The sequence below is a fragment of the Etheostoma spectabile genome, unplaced genomic scaffold (assembly GCF_008692095.1).
Source record: "Etheostoma spectabile isolate EspeVRDwgs_2016 unplaced genomic scaffold, UIUC_Espe_1.0 scaffold00004384, whole genome shotgun sequence".
Classification (NCBI taxonomy): domain Eukaryota; kingdom Metazoa; phylum Chordata; class Actinopteri; order Perciformes; family Percidae; genus Etheostoma; species Etheostoma spectabile.
Window position 1 is genome coordinate 1 of NW_022603142.1, and position 21,774 is coordinate 21,774.

At 43.0% G+C, this 21,774-nt stretch overlaps 1 long non-coding RNA gene across 1 annotated transcript; it reads left to right on the plus strand.

Moving 5' to 3' along the window:
• The first annotated feature begins 17,307 nt into the window (after nucleotides 1-17,307).
• Nucleotides 17,308-21,355, plus strand: LOC116677095 (uncharacterized). The gene is made up of 3 exons (XR_004328925.1): nucleotides 17,308-17,320; nucleotides 17,931-17,933; nucleotides 21,283-21,355. It is a non-coding gene; the product is annotated as an uncharacterized LOC116677095 (long non-coding RNA).
• Nucleotides 21,356-21,774: the final 419 nt, after the last annotated feature.

Genomic DNA, 21,774 nt, shown 5'->3' on the forward strand with positions numbered 1-21,774 from the left:
CATTTATCTTGCTATCTTGCATTGCCGAGGGATGATATGATTTCATGTTACATTGGGACAACACAACTGAAGTGTAACTGTATCAGGTATTTCCTCTGATAGAACTTAACCGTATCTTTAAACAAAACAAGGTTTGTATTTTTTATTTTTTTTTGCTAACCTCACAAGTCCAAGAATTCTCTTGTTGTACTATGCGTGTGAAGGTAAATATGGTGCAAAATGTGAGAGCGCAAAGATGCAATGTGAGCACTTGTAGAATATGACTTGAGAGCGTGTAGAAAAAAATCTGTACTCGTATTTTTTTTTCTCACTTCAGTCACTTTTCCAGTACAACTACACCTATCGAATCTGTCGCTGTAATGTGGTATCTTGCATCACACAGCGACAAGTCTGCCCCCCTTAACTTTTGCAACACTTCTTGCGGTACATTGGTGCAAACTGATGTGTGTCTGTGGAGCTCTGAGCCAACAGGACGGCCGGGGACAGCGGGGTTTCTATCGCCAGATGAGGGACAACTCTGTCCGGCTTGTTTATGTAGCATGAAAGCTAGCGTTAGCTAACTAGCAGCCAGCCTGCTTCTAAATAAATACCTTTAATGATCTAAACACTTTTAACAGTCAAACTGAAACACTGGTGTGAGCTCCAGGTCCTGCAGCTGCGGGTGGACCGCCATCTACTTCTGCTACGGGTTCTCAAGCTCTCCATGTCCCTCTGGAGCTCCGATCAGATCAGATCAGGTCGAGGACGGCAGCAAAGCTTTCTAGCAATGTTTCGGCGCTGGCCGAGCCCCACTGACGGCGGTCCGTCTGTGGTTTGTACCACCTTCTGGAGACTGCAAGACGTGACGCCTGTTTTGTCTGAGCTTGTGATCTTCATCTGTGCAGATGTTGTATGACCCCTGGGTACCTGTTGTTTCTGTGATTGTTGCAGGTTTCCATGTCCCAGCTGGGTGCTGGTAGCGGACTGTGCACCCACTGGTAGTGCGGGCGGTGTTTTGGCTTTTTGGTGGTATACTACTGCTTTTGCAGTGGACTGTGCTGGGACAGGCAAGCTCTGGCTGCTGTGGTTTTTCAGTGACCTGGAGGATTGCAGTGCAAAAGCCTGCTCCTCAGCAGCTGTGCTGGTGACTTCAGTCCATCAACCCGGGTGTTTCTGTACTCCAATAAACTGAGGTAAGAATCTATTTGATTCAATTCAATTTTATTTATAGTATCAATTCGTAACTAGAGTTATCTCAAGACACTTTACAGATAGAGTCGGTCTAGACCACACTCCAGAATTTAATCTCTTGGTAGGCAGTGTCTGACGACTGGTTGGGGTTAGAATGAAGAGGGCAATAACAATCCCAAATATAGTAGTTTGTAGTAGTTCTTTGTAGTATTTGTGGCATAACAGGGCACTGTGCGGCATCTGTGGGTAGAGTGGGCTGCTTGTGAGGTGCTCAAAGTCCAATGCATAAGTGAATGCTCGAATCTCCTGCGAACTGTAACAAGGTCGTTGTGGTTTGTTGCATTTCCCCCAACCTGTGCTTTCTCCCTTTCTTCTGTGTGTCTGTCTGGTTGTCTGTCCTTGCCTGAGGGGCGTTCCTGGAAGAAAGAGGTCAAGGGCGTGACCACTCATCACTGTTCCGTCATCCACTCAGCTGTTACTCCCATCATCAACCACGGCAATACTTAAACCCAGCTGGCCACCTCTTCAGCGCCAGATCGTTACATACACCGTTGTGGTATCTTGGCTCTTAGTACTAGTGTTTTTGCCTTTGTATTTGCTCTTTTGGATTCTAGAGTTAATCATTTGTTCTCCGTGCAGATGTGTAACGACAATAAAGTTGAATCTAATCTAATCTAATCTGTTTCCCGTTTCCTCCGAGCTGCCTTCCACCCCCACGCTGGCCGGCCACCGGCTTCACCCTGGTTGGAGTTCTTACCTACAGACATTAACTACCTGAACTTTATCTTGGCTCCAGGTTTTTTGTATCTCTGTGTTTTGGGTCAATTAAATCGTAACAGGTCCATTGTCACTGATTATAGGTATTCCAACCTAGCAAACATGGCTTTCAGCTTTTGGATGAGGGTTGTGGAAGGCTGGTGATCTTTCTATCTCCAAATATCTGTTCATCATCTGTGAGATCTAATCTCAATGATCTCATCTCAAAGCAGAATGGCATGTTTTCCCTTGACTCAGGCCACCTTGACAAGGTAACCTGTGTCAGCACTGAGAGCTGTTCATCTTGTGCTGTTGCAGCTCTGACCTCTGCCATTTCCTGTCGCTCACTGGAGCGTTGCTGATCACTGTGTGTATTTGTAAATCCATACCTTTGCTAAGTGACTCATTGCATTCAATTGACTTTCTAAATAAGTCAAAGTGTCTGCAACTGGGATTTACTTTCCGGCTTGTGTATATGGCAATGAATATTTTTGCAGCTGTAGTATCATGCACTGTAACCTGGGCGGGGCAGCTGGCTTGTGATCTGATTTAACGACCACCTGTCAGTCATATAGGTACTGGTGGAGCCTCTTACATCCAAAGAGCACTGCGTAGAGTTCCTTTTCAATTTGTGCGTAGTTCTATTCAGTCTCATTTAGTGCCTTGGATGCGCATGCAACTGGTTTCTCTCCCTTAAGCAGGACTGCTCCAAAGCCGCATTTGGATGCATCAACTTACAGTTTCACATCTTTGGTGCGGTCAAAGTATGTGAGAATGGGGCCGGGCTCCTGCATTAAGGTTTGAGTTCCATACAAACTTGTTGCCCTCCGCTAGCACTGACGAAGTGGATGTGTGGCCTCTGAGAGTTTGGGGGCAAACCTGGAGATGTAAGTGATCATGCCCCGTATGTCTCCAGCTCTGCTCTGTTGCGTGGGGGAGTCATGTCTTTTATGGCCTTGATAGGGTCGGGTCGGATGCCTTCTCGTGTCAGTCTGTGCCCAAAGTTGCTCATCTCTGTCACGCAGATGACGCGTTTATCCTTGTTCAACTTTATGCCTTTCTCTCTTGTTCTCTCCAGCATGTTACGCAGGTTGGTGTTGTGCTCGTCTTTGGTGCGGAGTGGACATACACCAAGATATCATCCACAATAGCGGCGACACCTGGAAGCCCAAGCCTCATCGACTCTCCTCTGAAACTCATCCTGTGCAGATATAATCCCAAAGGGGAGCCTCTTGAACCGATATCTGCCATAGATGTTGTTGAATGTAGTCCACATGGATGGCTGAGTTTCATCGCCCAGGGCCCAGACCTGGCGTCTAGTACGCAAAAGTATTTTGCACCGGGTAGTCTTGGTGTGACGTCATTTTCTACAAGTACCAAGCATTTACCCACTCAGTCGGCTCTGTGACTTTCTGTATAATGTCCATTTCTTCCATTTTTCTTAGCTTGCTTTGAGTCTGCTTATGGTTACCAGTGGTGTGTCCGCCTCGCCACGTCACATATGTATTAATGAATGTGTTATTGAGGTAAATAATTGTCATATGCACATTTGAGGTTACTTCCCCACGAAAAGATGCAAAAGAGGAGGGAAGAGTAAATTATGACTAGGCTACATGTGTGCTGACTCAGACATAATTAGAAAAGTCGATCCAAAGGAGAATAAAAGCAATACAGAATGCCTGAGAGCCTTATTGCAATATATTCCATTATGTTTTCATATTTGAATCATACTCCATGTTTCCCTTTACATAAAGATATTTCAGTATTAATTGATTCAGAAAAAGGTAGAAATAGGTGTATAAACAGAATTGCTAATGGTAGCTGATTGGACGAACGGGTCCAACAGTCTGGTTTCTCCAGAAATTCCAAGCCAGACTGTCATGGCGGCTTGTTTTAGAAGATAATCTCATATTTTACTAAATTAGTTCAGCGAAACATGGTTGTGAAAACATTTTAAGCGAGAATCGGCCATGCAGCTGCTGAATCTGTCTTCTTTTCAGATCGACAAAGGTCAGTTTAATAGATTTTGAGAGACTCTAATCACGCTCATCCCGCTCGTCCTTTCTGGGTTAGCACTCCACCAATCAGATTGGTCATTTGAGTCCTGGCTGGCAGTGCCCGCCTTCCAACCGAGCATGTCAGGTTGGTCAAAATGAAAGCCGGAACACAACAGACTCGAGTGACAGACCTCGCCTAACTGTCCAATGGTCGATTACTGGGTTGTTGTGTCAGTGCCCTCAGAGAACAGCTGGGCCGCCATGTGTGCGTGTGTGTGAAGTGTGAGTGGTAGAGCAAGTGAGAGAGTGATTGTGATTATTTTTGGAGCGATAATAGTCTACGTATTACACAATAAACTTCACAATGGGACACTGTACGCGTAATCAGGGGTCCGAACCATAGACTGTGTCTGTGTCCAAACACATCGTGCATGTGGGTGAGAGTGTATATGCACACCCAGAAAGTGGTCCATTTAGTATTCTGTGGCACCCCCCTCCCTATTGAGTTGACAGTCCCATTGGAAATCCATGAAGCCTCTTCCCCCACGGCTGCCCGCTCATTGATTACCTGTCAGAGAGAGAGAAAGGGAGAGGATGGCAAAAGAGAGCAGGCCCGGCCAAGAGACAGAGACAAACAATGACAGAGAGAGCAAGAGAGCTGACGGGACAGAGCACAAAGCAGAATGAGAATGAGGAAAAGAGGAAGAGTTCTGCAAGTCCTGAGATTGAAACTGGGAGACGATGTGAATGACAAAAGGAAGTGAAGAGAGAGGAGAGGATGAGAGAGCTCTCTTACTATCCGTTTATTATGTCTTGTATATTTTGTATGTGTGCTGTGTGGCTTGTATTTTGCAAGGGTAGCCCTGCAATTTCCCAATTTGGGATCAATAAAGTATATCTGATCTAATCTCTAAATCTCTTATCTGCGACATTTTTGAATTTATTTTCTTTTGGATGTATGTATGTGTTTTGTATGCATCAAACATGTTTCTCACTGAGCAGCTTTTGTATCTGTTTTTATTCATTGGTCACACAATAAAACAGTCCCTTAGCTCTTCAGCCTCACCGGTCACAAGTCTCACTGTTGCTGCGTCATAGTTAAAAGTGAATCTGAAATCAGGGGTGCAATGCTGTCAGAGCAAACGAGTTTTTTGCTTTAAGATCCAATATATTATGGAAGATGGACAATACAAACAAATGGAATGGTAAAGGTGTGATATTGACATCATCACATGCTAACTAAGCACGTTTCCATTAACTAGAAGAATTTCAAATGAAGCAACATACATCTATTTTGGCCTTGCAGGTCTACTGTTATAAGCTTTTCCTTTTGGGAACAAGAAATAGACAAAAATCAAGCAAAGAGGAGGATTTTAATATGTTGATTGATTCGCAACATCAACTACATTGAGTATCATGCAAGAAGCATTCTACCTTAAATGTTGAATGTAGGGGCGCCTGGGTAGCGGGTTTGATTTGGCCGGGCATGGAGCAGATGGATTGTTTATGTGTACTAATGTAATGACATGTAAAAACTATTCCATAAAAAGTTTTGACCTTGAAGAGGCAACAAAGCAAACAATGCGTTTATTTCGTAACAGTAGAGGAACACTGTTGTTGGGCTCCCATTTTTGCAAGTGCATCAAAGTCTGGGGTTAGTTTTGTAGTGGCAGTTCTCAGAATGGATCTGAGGTGCTGTTCAATTCACTTTGATCTGTGATGGATTTTGTTGATGTTCATGCCGCTGAACGTCTGCTCACGCAGGTAGGGTGAGCCAAACAACGGCAGCATCTGAATCGTGGCTTTGTTGAGTGAAGCATGAAAGTCAATGGAAGTTATGATTTTGGTATAGTGCTTTTTTTCTGTTCCTTCTTTTCTGGTTTTTTGGTTCTATCTTGTCTTCTCGTGCTTGTGTCCTAATTTCCTCCCTGGTCTTGTGTTGTGCCTGTCTTGTGTTCCCTTGTCTGTATGTTCAGTTTCCTGTTTTATTTTGATAGTCTGGGTCTCTGTCTCGTCCTGTTGTATGTACGTACCACCTGTTGCGTGTTTGCTCTGGACCTCTTGTATTTGACCTCTGTGTTCCCTTTGTCTCTTGTGAGATCGTTTTGTGAGTTGATGTGTTCCTGCTGGTGAGTTCTACATTTGTGAGTCCTCCCAGTTTCTGTGTTCTTGTTTTTGTTTTTTTTTGTTTTCCTCCTTGGACTTTTTTTTTTTAGATTTGTATTTTTACAATTGTATTTTGCATTTTTGGATCTCGTTTGGCATTTCCCTGTTTTTGTGACAATACACTCTTAAACCTCTCTGCCTGTCTCTGCGTTTGGGACCTCGATTCCCTATACCGTAACAAAATTCATTCAGTTTAAGAGTTAAAGCTCTCCTTCAAGATGGAGTCTGACTGAAGATCGATCAGTCCCAGTTGCAGGTCAGGACACCCTCTGAAGACACTTGTCAATTTTTTTCAAAATCAGAGAACCAACAGCAGAATTCTCTGTGCAGGTCTTCCAGTGATTGGGTGTACTTCTTTGCATTTCAGGTGGCCTCTTTCTGCGTGGCTAGTTTGGGGAAATGAGCAAAAAAATCATTTAAAATTTATCTGGAGAATAAAGTTAGCTTGGGTTTGAAGGCTCTCACGTTTGTGTACATGTCATACACAAACTGATCTTTCCCCTGTAGCTTCATGTTCAGCTCATTCATGTAGGAAAATATGTCCACGGCAAATGCAAAAAGTTGCTAAGCCAGTTCTTTCACTCTACTCAGGAAATTCGTCGGATTTTCCAACTAACTCTTTGAGCTCTCACGCTCTTTGCAACACTGCCAAAACTCAAAGGAGAATTCCTATAAATATATCTATAAATATGCAAATACTTTCAATTGTAAACCCCCCCCCCCCCCCCCCCCCCCCCCCCGACCTGAATCGGTGCAGGTAACACTGAGTAGCTGGAGCTATGAGTACAAGCTTCCACTGCCAAAACGGCATTTAACGGGGTAAGTTTTACAGAGCCTTTGTGCCTCTTAACAGACACACAATCCAATTAAAGCTGCAAGCAGCGATGGAGGGCCCTCGCTAACCCGCGCCAGTCGGGGTTACTGGCGGACGCCTCCCCTTGCGACCGCGCATTTGCGCGTCACTCGCACGCTGAAAATCGTCGCCAATGAAAAGGGAACTTCCCGCTGAGTTCATTGATACCTCACACAAGCCTATACGTCATACAAGTCATTATCTGTGAAAGGGGGCGTGGCCGCATAATAGTGGGGCGGGTCAAACATCACCAATAAAAAAAGAAGTCCCTGCTGAGTTCATTGATACCTTACACAAGCCTATACGTAATACAGGTCACTATCTGTGGAAGGGGGCGTGGTCGCATCATAAGGGGGCGTGTCAAACATCACCAATAAAAAAGGAAGTCTCTGCTGAGTTCATTGATACCTTACACAAGCCTATACGTCATACAAGTCACTATCTGTGGAAGGGGGCGTGGCCGCATCATAAGGGGGCGTGTCAAACATCACCAATAAAAAAGGAAGTCTCTGCTGAGTTCTATGGTATCTCACACAAGACTGTACCTATAACGGTTCAAATGTTATGAAAGGGGGCGTGGCCTGAGTGACTGGGCGTGGTCATAATATAGGGGCCGCCTCAGTATCACATGTAGACCACACATTCTAAGTTTCATGTAATTCGGATGATGTTTGTCATATAAGGTATATTTCTTGTTGCCAGATGGTGGCGCTATCTCCAAAACTCCATATTGGCCTGTAGGTGTCCTCAGGCCTGGACTCTTGGTGTTTGTGGGAAATTTCAAGCAGATACGACAACGTACACTGTAGTTACAGCCAATTTCATCTTCATTGCTAAACACCCAAAATGGCCGCCATGCCACGCCCACACCGTATGACGAAACGCTTTTCTTTTAATAACTTTTCATCTTCAACATCTTAAGATGACACAGACCAAGTTTGAAGTTGATCGGATAAAATCTCTAGGAGGAGTTCGTTAAAGTATAGCACCTTGTCTTTTAGAACTACTTCCTGTTGCCACTAGGGGGCGCTATGACTTTGAGCGAATTTCGGCGTGTAGATGTCGTCAGGGGCGGACTCTTATGAATCCTGAAAAGTTTCAACCAGATTTGACAAAGTACACTGTAGTTACAGCCATTTTAACAGTGATCGCTAAACACTCAAAATGGCCGCCATGCCACGCCCACACCGTTTAACGAAAAGTTTTTCTTTTAATAACTTTTCATCTTCAACATCTTAAGATGACTCAGACTGAATTTGAAGTCGATCTGATGAAATCTCTAGGAGGAGTTCGTTAAAGTATAGCACCTTGTCCTTTAGAACTACTTCCTGTTGCCACTAGGGGGCGCTATGACTTGGAGCGAATTTCGGCATGTAGATGTTGTCAGGGGCGGACTCTGATGAATCCTGAAAAGTTTCAAGGCAATTGGACAATGTACACTCAAGTTACACTCACTTCCTGTCAGACGGCATATTTCCTGTTGCCAGATGGTGGCGCTATCTCCAAAACTCCATATTGGCCTGTAGGTGTCCTCAGGCCTGGACTCTTGGTGATTGTGGGAAATTTCAAGCAGATACGACAACGTACACTGTAGTTACAGCCAATATCATCTTCATCGCTAAACACCCAAAATGGCCGCCATGCCACGCCCACACCGTTTGACGAAAAGTTTTTCTTTTAATAACTTTTCATCGGTAACATCTTAGGATGATACACACCAAGTTTGAAGATGATCGGATGAAATCTCTAGGAGGAGTTCGTTAAAGTATAGCACCTTGTCTTTTAGGCCTACTTCCTGTTGCCACTAGGGGGCGCTATGACTTTGAGCCAATAGCGGCGTGTAGATGTCGTCAGGGGCGGACTCTGATGAATCGTGGAAAGTTTCGAGCAAATCGGACAACGTACGCTCAAGTTACACCCACTTCCTGTTTCGGTGGCGAATTGCACAAAATGGCCGCCCCGCCACGGCCACGCCCTATGACGAAAAGTTTTTCTTTTAATAACTTTTCATCGTTAACATGTTAATATGACACACACCAAGTTTGAAGTTGATCGGACGAAAGCTCTAGGAGGAGTTCGTCAAAGTACGACATGTGAAAATGGGCAAAATCGCACGAATTTCGCACATTCAAAACAAAATGGCGGACTTCCTGTTGGGTTTAGGGGGGGGCGACCATGGAGTTTTATGTCCGCCCTGCCATGATACATATGTGTACCAAGTTTCGTGAGTCTACGTTAATCGAGCTGCAGGGGCTGAATTTTCGTAATATTGTAGGTGGCGCTAGCGAGCCATTTTTGTGCGCCTATTCCCGAAACCATTAAAATACGTAAATTTTCACCAGACCTGATGCGACCGCCAAATTTGGTGAGTTTTTGAATATGATAAGTCCTCCAAAAAGGCAATTCATTTGGCGGAAAATAATAAAGAATAATAATAATTAAAGCTGCAAGCAGCGATGGAGGGCCCTCGCTAACCCGCGCCAGTCGGGGCTACTGGCGGACGCCTCTCCTTGCGACCGCGCATTTGCGCGTCACTCACACGCTGAAAATCGTCGCCAATGAAAAGGGAACTTCCCGCTGAGTTCATTGATACCTCACACAAGCCTATACGTCATACAGGTCACTATCTGTGGAAGGGGGCGTGGCCGCATCATAAGGGGGCGTGTCAAACATCACCAATAAAAAAGGAAGTCTCTGCTGAGTTCATTGATACCTTACACAAGCCTATACGTCATACAGGTCACTATCTGTGAAAGGGGGCGTGGCCGCATCATAGGGGGGCGGGTCAAACATCACCAATAAAAAGGGAAGTCTCTGCTGAGTTCATTGATACCTCACACAAGCCTATACGTCATACAGGTCACTATCTGTGAAAGGGGGCGTGGCCGCACCATAAAGGGGCGGGTCAAACATCACCAATGAAAAAGGAAGTCTATGCTGAGTTCATTGATACCTCACACAAGCCTATGCGTCATACAGCTCCTTATCTAGGAAAGGGGGCGTGGCCGCATCATAGGGGGGCGGGTCAAACATCACCAATAAAAAGGGAAGTCTCTGCTGAGTTCAATGACACCTCACATAAGACTATACATTAAACGGTTCAAATGTTATGAAAGGGGGCGTGGCCTGAGTGACTGGGCGTGGTCATAATATAGGGGCCGCCTCGTTATCACATGTAGACCACACGTTCTAAGTTTCATGTAAATCGGATGATGTTTGTCATATAAGGCTTATTTCCTGTTTCCAGGTGGTGGCGCTATCTCCAAAAGTCCATATTGGCCTGTAGGTGTCCTCAGGCCTGGACTCTTGGTGTTTCTGGGAAATTTCAAGCAGATACGACAACGTACACTGTAGTTACAGCCACTTAATTCTTCATTGCTAAACACTCAAGATGGCCGCCATGCCACGCCCACACCGTATGACGAAAAGTTTTTCTTTTAATAACTTTTCATCGGTAACATCTTAGGATGATACACACCAAGTTTGAAGTTGATGGGATGAAATCTCTAGGAGGAGTTCGTTAAAGTGTGACACCTTGTCTTATAGGCGTACTTCCTGTTGCCACTAGGGGGCGCTATGACTTTGAGCCAATAGCGGCGTGTAGATGTCGTCAGGGGCGGACTCTGATGAATCGTGGAAAGTTTCGAGCAAATCGGACAACGTACGCTCAAGTTACACCCACTTCCTGTTTCGGTGGCGAATCGCACAAAATGGCCGCCCCGCCACGGCCACGCCCTATGACGAAAAGTTTTTCTTTTAATAACTTTTCATCGTTAACATGTTAAGATGACACACACCAAGTTTGAAGCTGATCGGACGAAAGCTCTAGGAGGAGTTCGTTAAAGTACGACATGTGGAAATGGGCAAAATCGCACTCATTTTGCACATTCAAAACAAAATGGCGGACTTCCTGTTGGGTTTAGGGGGGGGCTACCATGGAGTTTTATGTCCGCCCTGCCATGTTACATATGTGTACCAAGTTTCGTGACTCTACGTTAAACGTAGTGCAGGGGCTGAATTTTCGTAATATTGTAGGTGGCGCTAGCGAGCCATTTTTGTGCGCCTATTCCCGAAACCATTAAAATACGTAAATTTTCACCAGACTTGATGCGACCGCCAAATTTGGTGAGTTTTTGAATATGATAAGTCCTCCAAAAAGGCAATTCATTTGGCGGAAAAAGAAAGAAAGAAAGAATAATAATAATAATAATTCCTTCAGTTCCAATAGGGCCTTCGCCGCCTGTCGGCGCTCGGGCCCTAATTACTACATCTGTACAACATGAACAGGGCCCTGTCTTGTTCTTGCAGGTGGGTAGCTTGCTTGCCTGGTTAGCTGCTAGCTGCTAGTGATAAGTGTGTTCAGCCAGGCTTATGTGAAAATCATAACACAGCAGTTCCATGTGTAACTTGTCCATTTTGTGTGTGATCGATCTGGTGTTGACTAAGCGGCTTGGCAGTGTCGATCTGTGTGGTAGATTCCTTACCCGGGCAGGCAGCCTCCCTCGCCTCCCGCAGCTGACAACAATCCCCTGAGCGCCGGGGGTGTAATGAGTGTGCTCCATGCCTTCGCAACAACAAATAGTAGTTAATGTCCTCCTCAAAATAGGTAATTGAGCACTGTAATAGTAATGACCATATCAATATCTATGGAACGACATGGAAACGGGAAAAATATGCATGTGGCTTGCACAGTAACAACGTCACTGCCAGCTGTAGCTCACGCTTGGAGCAGCTGCTTCATCTCTTTGTGTGGTTCTTTCTAACTCATCTGAGGCGGGTTCTTCGTCTGTATTCTCAGTTCCAATAAATAAGGGGGACCATCGAACTCAAAAGGCTCTTCCGTGGTTGAATATCTGCAATATTCTCCTAGTAATGTTACTCCAAGCTTCTTCCCTTAACTCCGCTCTTCACTCCTCACACACCACACACACACACACACACACACACACACACACACACCACACACACAATCTCCACACCACTGTTTAGCTATAGATCTGTCCAATCTGAGTTTTCTGTTGCACAACTAGAACAATTTTTGAGCGTACACATGTTCCACCAAACAAGTGTCCTTCATATGCTATTTTGCAGAGGCACCGTTGCTCTGTTCGGCACTTGTGATTGGTTTAAAGAATGCCAGGCTAATAGCTAGCTAACTGGTAACTACTAAGGATAACAAGGCAGCAATGCATACCTCAGTTTATAGTTAATAATAATTCATTACATTTTATATAGCGCTTTGTCATAGACTCTCAAATGCTTCAAGGGGGGAGGACGGACTACTCTAACACCACCAATGTGCAACACCCACACATCACTGGGTGATGCACGGCAGCCTTACGACGCCAAACGTTCACGACACATTCCCTCTGTAAAGACGTAGGGGAACACACACACACAGATGTATGTATATATATATATATATATATATATATATATATATATATATATATAAATAATGAGCTAGACACAGTACAACAATTGATTATTTGAGTCAAACTTTCCAAACTGATCATTTTATTCTCCATACAACCAGTAAAAAGAACGAAAAATCAGTTGCAATAAACATCAAAGCTGCGTAAAAAGGACAGTTATTCATGTTGGACTTGGTTTTTTTTGTTGGATTGGTCGACCTGCACACCCATTCTTCAGAAAGCGAGATGGGACGGCGCAGGGACATAGCAGGCTGCTCAGTGATGGAGGATGAAGTGGGAATGTTAATGTCAAATGTTAATAAGATTAGAAAAGGCAGGGGATGAGTTGAAAAGAGGAGGTGGGGGTACAGCTTCCCTCTGATGTGTCCCAACTATCATATCTGAGCTTTAATTATTCTCTCTGGATGAAGGAAGGAGAGACTAAAGAGAGATCAAGGGAGCTGAGGGGGGGAAGAAAAGCAGTAAAACCGCATAAGAAAAGACAGAAGGGCCCTTCCAGACATATTCTGTATGCCATCAGTTCTCTTGTGGCTGCAGATGGGTTAAAGTTTAAATTTTCATGTAGAACAATTTACATCGCCCTGAATCATGAGTTTGCATCAGTGAAAAGCATCTCATGAGTTAACTCTTGATTTAACTATTTCACTGTTTTTAATCTGTGATCATGATTTTTTTCCATAATCGAGCAGCCCTGTTATAAGGCCAACTTAAACAGTTTTAACCCTAATCCTTGAATACCATTTTAAAGTAGATTATCTGACAAAATTGTCTATGGATGGGCGAGCACATGGTTTGACTGACAGGAAAACAAAGTGAGCCAGTGGGAATATGCTGTGTGCGACGGGATTCATTAGCACTCTCAAAGGGACGCAGTCATTTATAATTAAATGATGAGGCTGCTCTATAATAGATGGCCAGCGATGAATGTTTTCCCTTGGCAGAGACAAAATACAGACAGGAAGAGAGAAGCAGATAAAAGAGGATACATTAAGGGTACAACCTTCAATGTGTTTGAAATGAATCATCACACATGAAAAATACCATTTTATCTCAGAGGAATCGAGTCAGCAGCTGTTCTTTCAGCCTGTAACCTCAGGATCACAACTTCATCTCTTTATCTTGAGATAATAAATTATGCTCTGCTATGTGGTTTTAAGCCTGTTATCATTATAATGATAATGAATTTAGAGGAACGACCCACAATTATGTTTCATGTTAGGTGCCAAATCGCAGCAGTGGTAGTTATCGCAAGAACAAACGAGGAAGTGAAGTGACAAAGTATGAGGGCCCCAAATTAAATGCAAGGACACAGGTTGGGAGGGTGGATGGGTCAGACAAACACCGAACATTAATTCAAGAAACTGGGCTTTGTGTCCCATGTGAAACCAAAGAGTACTGTCATCATTTTTTAATTAACGGACCTTAGTCTGTGACACAATGATGTCCGTCACATCCACATTTTTGTAGCTTGACGTTGCTCATTTTGAGCCATTGCCTGAAGTTTTACCAACCCTATTTTATATCCCTGATGTTCCAATTTCAGGATTGCTCTGGTGCAGCCTGAAAATCCCCCAGATTTCAATCGTTTATTATATACAGTCCCTGACAAAAGTCTTGTCGCTTGTGTACAAATTGACCTGAAGTGCCGCTGAAATATCTTTCTGATCAAGATTTGTCGCCTTGTCATATGAGCTTCACCTGTGACTAATAATGGATCAATTAGGTCTCAGGTGTGTATAAAAACAACCCCAGTACACTAGACCTTCACATCAACTGCAACTAGACATCTGCAAACATGCCTAAGATCCACCCTGAGACTAAAGTTTTGATTATCAAGAGGCTGAAGACCAGATCCACTGCTGATGTGGCAGACACCTTCAATGTGTCTCAGCGTCAAGTACAGAGGATAAAAAACATTTGAAGACACTGGAGACGTTTTTGACAAGCCCAGGTCAGGCAGACCCCGCAAGACAACTGCTCGAGAGGACTGTTTGTTTGCTCGAAAATCTAAGGCCAGCCCATTTTCTACTGCAGCAGAGCTCCACCAGACCTGGTCCCCTGAAGTCCCTGTGTCAACCAGAACGGTTTGTCGGATTCTGTCTTGAAATGGCCTCCATGGTCGAATCAGTGCCCAGAAGCCGGCACTAAACAAAAGACTATTGAAAAACCGTGTGGCATTTGCCAAGGCCCACAGCTTGCTAAAAGGATGGACGGTGGAAAAGTGGAAGAAAGTGGATTTTTCAGATTAATCTTCTGTTGAATTACACCACAGTTGCCGCAAATATTGCAGGAGACCTACTGGAGCCCGCATGGATCCAAGATTCACCCAGAAAACAGTGAAGTTTGGTGGCGGAAAAACATGCTCTGGGGTTACATCCAGTATGGGGTGTGCGAGAGATCTGCAGGGTGGAAGGCAACATCAATAGTCTCAAATACCAAGAAATCTTAGCTACCTCTTATATTCCCAACCATAAAAGAGGCCAAATTCTGCAGCAGGATGGTGCTCCATCGCATACTTCCATCTCCACTTCAAAGTTCCTCAAGGCGAAGAAGATCAAGATGGTCCAGGATTGGCCGGCCCAGTCACCAGACATGAACATCATTGAGCATATGTGGGGTAGGATGAAAGAGGAAGCATGGAAGACCAAACCAAAGAATATTGATGAACTCTGGGAGGCAGCAAGACTGCTTTCCTAGCTATTCCTGATGACTTCATCAATACATTGTATGAATCCTTGCCAAACCGCATGGATGCAGTCCTTCAAGCTCATGGAAGTCATACAAGATTTTAAATTTGAATCTCACAGCACAGCTATTTAATTTGCTGACATATTTTAGTTTTTGCAAATTTGTTCAATTTATGTATAGGCGACAAAACTTTTGTCTTGCCAAATTTGACCTTTTCAGTGCATTGAACATCATTTGGGAGGGTTTTAGCTTTTCATATGAGCTATTTCTTACACCAATTGATTAATTAAAAGTCAGGTTAATAGCAGGTGTTTCTACAAAATAGATAAGCAACAAGACTTTTGTCAGGGACTGTATATCATATATCCGTTGTCTTGGGCTTCCTTTGAGTTGGCCTTTTAACCTCCGGATCTCTGAGGACTATGGGTAACTGCTCCTCAGATCTCTGCAGGGTTCACGTCGTCCTCCTATCCCTGAATGCTACATTTGTGCTTATAAGTTTGCACACCCTGGCACAAATTTTGAAATGTTGGCACAAATTTTAAAAATTTGACTCATCATGCAAAATAACTGTCTTTGATTCAAGACATATCTTTTTACATGGTTGTTTAGCTGCTTTTTAAACAATACTTATAACAGAAATAACCCAAATGGCCTGATCAAAAGTTTACATACCCTTGAAAGTTTGGCCTTGATACGGGCACACAAAGTGACACACACTGGTGAAAATGGCAATTAAAGGTTATTTCCCACTCATGTGGCTTTGTAAATTGCAATTAGTGTCTGTGTATAAATAGTCCATGAGTTTGTGATCTCTCACGTAGATGCACTAAGCAGGCTAGACATTAAGCCATGGGGAGCAGAAAAGAACTGTCAAAGACCCACGTAACAAGGTATTGGAACTTTATAAAGATGGAAAAGGATATAAAAACATGTCCAAAGCCTTGCAAATGCCAGTCAGTACTGTTCAATCACTTATTAAGAAGTGGAAAATTCTTGGATCTCTCAATACCAAGCCAAGGTCAGGTAGACCGAGAAAGATGTCAGCCAAAACTGCAAGAAGAATCGTTCGGGATGCAAAGAAGAACCCACAGGTAACGACGCGGGAAAATGATGGTGTGGTTGTTGCAAGGAGCATAAAACAACGGTATAAAATGAGCTGCATGGTCAAGTTGCCAGAAAGAAGCTCTACTGCGTCAATGCCACAAAAAAAAGCCTGGTTACAATATGCCCTCCTCACAGCTTCTGGCACACTGTAATATGGAGTGAGGAGACAAAAAAAGAGCTTTACGGTCATAACCATAAGCGGTATGTTTGGAGAGGTGTCAACAAGGCCTATAAGGAACAGAATACCATCCCCACTGTGAAGCATGGTGGCGGCTCACTGATGTTTTGGGGGTGTGTGAGCTCTAAAGGCACAAGGAATCTTGTGATGCTTGATGGCAAGATGAATGCAGCATGTCATCAAAAAATACTGGCAGACAATTTGCATTCTTCTGCACGGAAGCTGCACATGGGACGCTCTTGGACTTTCCAGCCAAACGGCCAAGTTGACCCTCGAGTGGTTACAGCAGAACAAGGTGAAGTTTCTAGAGCGGCAATCACAGTCTCCTGACCTTAACGTCATCGAGCCACTCTGGGGGGATCTCAAACGTGCGGTTCATGCAAGACGACCAAAGTCTTCGGATGAACTGGAGGCATTTAGCCAAGATGAATGGACAGCTATACCACTTGCAAGAATTCGGGGCCTCATAGACAACTATTACAAAAGACTGCACACTGTCCTTGATGCTAAATATGGTAATCACCAGTATTAAGAACTAAGGGTTTGCAGACTTTTGAACAGTGTGCAACACCCACACATCACTGGGTGATGTACGGCAGCCTTACAACGCCAAACGCTCACAACACATTCCCTCTGTAGAGAGGGAGGGGAACACACACACACACACACACTTCATTTTTCATTTGTTTCTTTGCTGCCATGTTTTGTTTTATGATTGTGCCATTCTGTTAGGACCTACAGTTCAATGTGAATCCCATAACAGATAAAAGACTTGTGTTTTGCCTGCTCACTCATGTTTTCTTTACACATGGTATATATATATTACCAATTCTTCAAAAGGTAGGAAAACTTTTGAGCCCAACTGTATGTAGAGTAGCCAGACCCTCCTTCAGCGTGCTTTGGATGAGGGTCTGGCAAAGCGAGACTATACTAACCCTATCTAAGTATTTGTGTTGACTAAACTTAGCTAGTTCCATTAAACGTTTACTACGTGTTTAAAACTTTGGCCGTTACACTAACAAATACATTTGTAATAGGATAGAAAAAGTTCTGGCAGCTCATTACGTGGACACAACTGAAATGATGTGTGTAGTTATAGTTTAAGTACAGAATTACATTGCAAAAACTTCAAAAATGTCAAAAAAGCCACTTAACTGCTCTTCAGATCTCTGCAGGGTGAATCCGGACAAATCTAGACTATCTTCCAATTTGAGTTTTCTGTTGCACGACCAGTGTTGGGAGTAACACAAGTACAGTAACAAATTCCTTTTTGCTGTAACACAGTAATATAACGCATTCCTAATTAAATTTCAGTGATATTGTACTTGTTACAATCTCAGTAACGCGAGTTACAACACATTTTAATGCAACATTTAGTGGTGTTCTGCTTTAAGAATTCACCAACACTGCAAAACATGTCTTCACAGGACAAAAAGAAGTGAGTACTTTACTGTTGCTGTATTTGATGGTTGAGGTAACTGCAGATACATTGCGAGACTGATATTATTTTCAGGAGTTATTACGCTGCGTTGAAGCGAGCTGTCCCGTCTCTGCTCCCATAGTCAGAGCCAGAACCAGAGACGGTATGGACAACATGTGTCCAACAGGTGACCGTACGTCAGTGTGGACAGCAGTGTGTCCGAGCTGCTGACAGAAACATGTCAGGAGTTAATGTTTAGGCTTGCTACACGTAAATATCATTGCATATTATCAGCCGTGGAGAGTAACCATGCCTGCAGTAGAATGGCTTTGTCCTTTACTGTGATCATTTGTCCAATATGTTGCAGTTTTACAAACTAGAAAGTGAACAACTTAAGCTTGATGGACATGTTTGCATCTGGCGTCTTACGTTCATCTCAAGAGAACACAACAGACAGCTTCCGTGCAGGCTACTTCAAAATAAAAGCACTTCCTGTGACAATTTGCACTAAAACTAAATTACTGATAGCCCTCATGTTGCCATTGGGTCAAATTTGACCCGTTTTAAGTTAAAAAAGAAAATTTGTCACAAAAAAATGGGCCTTCAAATAAGCTTTGGGACAAAAAAAAAAAAAAAAAAACCTTCAAAAAACAACAAAAAGCACCACAACATAGAAAAGGGACAAAAATGTCGGAAAAAGCAATAACACTGTTGAAAAAAAGTTGACGGTTCATGGTTGACGGGAAGACTACACCAGGGTTAAACAAATAAGGTTGTGTACCTTTTAACATATCAGCTGTAAATCAAGTGCTGTAAATAATGTAGATAGTGAGTTTTAATCAGACTATAATTGACCATTTCCTTTAGAATGTTATAAATTAAACAACATGAATTTCTCATTCAAGTGCTTTTACTTTTAACAAACATTTTACTACAACGCCGTACTTCAATAAAACTGTAAGGTAGTTTTAATTTAGTATAGTCCTACTTGCCAATTGAACATTTTATTTTTAAATATTGTATAGCTTTAGTTACTTTGCATATTCATTTTGATTATACAAAATATTATGAATAATCTATGATGTTTTATAGTGGATGACCGGAGTCTTTATTGATCTAGTGGTGAAATTCACTAATTAGCTGCCAAGTCAAACTTCCAGTGTTATTTTGGTGAAAGTAACAGTAAGTAATTACAATTCAGAGACAGTACTATAACTAATTACACTCAAATGACAATAACTTGTAAAATACAATGTATTACATTTTGGAAGTAACTTGCCCAACACTGCAAGACTAAAACTACTTTTGAACAAACACAGACCCAAGATGATTGTGATTGGTTTAAAGAAATGCCAATAAACCAGAGGACGTTTTCCTCCCATACCTGTGTGGACTAGCCAGACCTTCCTTTGCAGCGCTTTGGGAGGAGGTCTGGCAAAGCGAGACCCAGATATTTGCAAGCGTGTACGTTAAATAGAATGGTTATGTCACGGTTTGGGGTTTTTATTGGGGTTATTGTTCCCTTTTGGCCTCCTTGTGAGTGTGTGTGTGTGTGTTCTTGGTTTTCTTCCCGGTACATGTCTGTTTGTTCTACTTCCTGTGTTATGTTGATAGTTCAGTTTCCTGTCCTGTCTAGTCTTGTCCAGCTTTGCTTTGTGCTTGTCTGATTGTCTAGCCTCGCCCTAATGTGCTTCACCTGACGTCTCACCTGTTCCCCATTACCTCATTACCTCTTGTATTTAACCCCTGCGTTTTCCTTTGTCAGATCCTTTTGTCTTGTCAGTACGCCCAGCCTTCACGTCACTGCCCACTCTCCAGCCTTTTCTCTGTGAGTTTCCTCTGTGTATTATTCCCTATTGTTGCTATTCCCTGTGTCTGTTTTTTGGAGTGGTTGTTTTTGATTTTGTCATTTGCTCCCCTTGCTTGCTGGACTTCTGGATCAAGCATAATGCTTGTTTTTCGGAGCAGTTTTTTTTGGACTTTGCTATTGGCTCCCTGTGCTTGCTGGACTTCTGAATAAAGCCGTTTGGTATTATACTGCACTGCGTTTTGGTCCTCCTTTCCCTGCAACCCCATAACAGGTTATACCATATGATTGGGGTCACAGCATTATTTAGCCCCATTCCCAACAAGATAGCATGTCAGGATTGGTACCAATGAAGAGAACCTAGCCATGCTACAGCCTCTCAAAGATAATTAGTAATGTTGGCTGGGAGCACAGACTCTCCCGTGGGTCTCAGAAGGTCAAACTAACTCTCAGCGCAAACCCTATAACCAAGTCTTGTCCCTTAAACAGTCCTTCGAAGTGAGGCTTACTGCTCAAAGAGGCCCTCACTCAGATTCAATACAAAGACACATTTAAAAAGTCCAGAACTGCCATTATGTAGCAACCACCAAGTAAAACCACTCACAAACCACCTTGGACCATAAAGTGCACATTGTTTTTCTGCTCTCTGTGGTGATAGTTCAGTTGATCAATAGAGTCGTCCACAAACTGCCTAGAGACCATAGAGCATAGACCTTGTTAGTGGTTATTTTTCAATCTTTGTCATATTTATGGATGTTTTTGCCTTGTTGAAGCTGAAAAGTTACTGTATGGTGTTCTACGCCAAAAATCCTGATCTTAAGTTTTATATACTGCCGACAGACTGATTCCAGTAACGTCGCTGCTACAGTCCAAACTTGTTAATTTGTGTCATGGTCAGTTCCATTTCCTTTTATTTTTTGTGTTTTGTTGTTCTGGACTTCCTGTTTTATTCTGACAGCCGCTGTTAGTTTACATTCCTGATTACATTCCTGTCTTTGTGATTGCCCTTCCACCCCTCATTAATATCACCTGCGTATCATTATCATCACCTGTGTAGTCTTACCAGTGCCAGATTGCTGACTAACCTCGTGTGACTCACTTTTCAGCGTTATTTCCAGTTCTTTGTTCCCATTGTTTTGTACTTTTGCCTGATTGTTCTTTGAACAATAAAACTGAACCTACCTGTGTATTGTGAGTCATGAGTCGTGCATTTGAGTCCAGCTCATGTACCATGACAATTTGTTGAACATGCTTAGACATGCTTGTCTTTAATATAGCTTTAACAAACATGGGATGACAATAGACTAGTCAGTTCTTACTTTCTCTTTCATCTGTTGGTACGGGTCACTTTCTATTGACCTACATGACCTGTAGATCCAGATCCTTGAAGGCGAGAGCCATCCTGGCTGATCCTAGTCATCCCTTGTGGGGTGAATTCATGCTGCTCCCCTGTGGGAACAGATGTAGTCACCATGCAGAATGAATAGATAAAAAAGGTCATTCATCCCGGCTGTTATCCCAATTGTTGATAATATCCTGTAAATTCAAAGTTAATTCATGTAGTAGTCCTATTGTGGTTGTTTATTTTTTGTTTGGAAATATTGTTGCTGCTGGCTGTAATCCAAATTGCCCCTTGGGGATAATACAGTTGTTACTGTTACTAATGTTACTGATAATACAGTCAGATTGAATCCTCTAAGATAAGGTTAACGTTAGCTGTCTCTTACCTGGAGACTCAATCAGGTGGCTAAGATTAACAAAAGATTTTGGGAAACGACGCCTCTAGTCGTTCCGGGTGGGTTGTTTATCCCTTCACATAATGTACGGAAAATCCGGCTCAGTTTTTTTGGTTACACTTTAGTTGAAGTTTTCTACATAACAGTGACATGACAGTGTCATGAAGTGTCACAAAACAATACAAACAACCCATAACATTTTTTTAGTAAGTGTCATTCGGTTTTGTCACGACAAGTTAGGGTTAGGGTTCATGCGTCATGACTGTGTCATGACAGTGTCACGTGGATGTCATGTGTTCATGACAGTGTTATATCACTCTTATGTAGAAACTTCAAGTAAAGTGTTTTTTTTATGGATCTTGCTCTGTCAAGCGTAAAAATGCTTTGTGAGTTGTCCATACTGGATTAACGCCATGTTATCTGGTCAGGGGGAATGCGTATCTTGCCAAACACCAAAAACA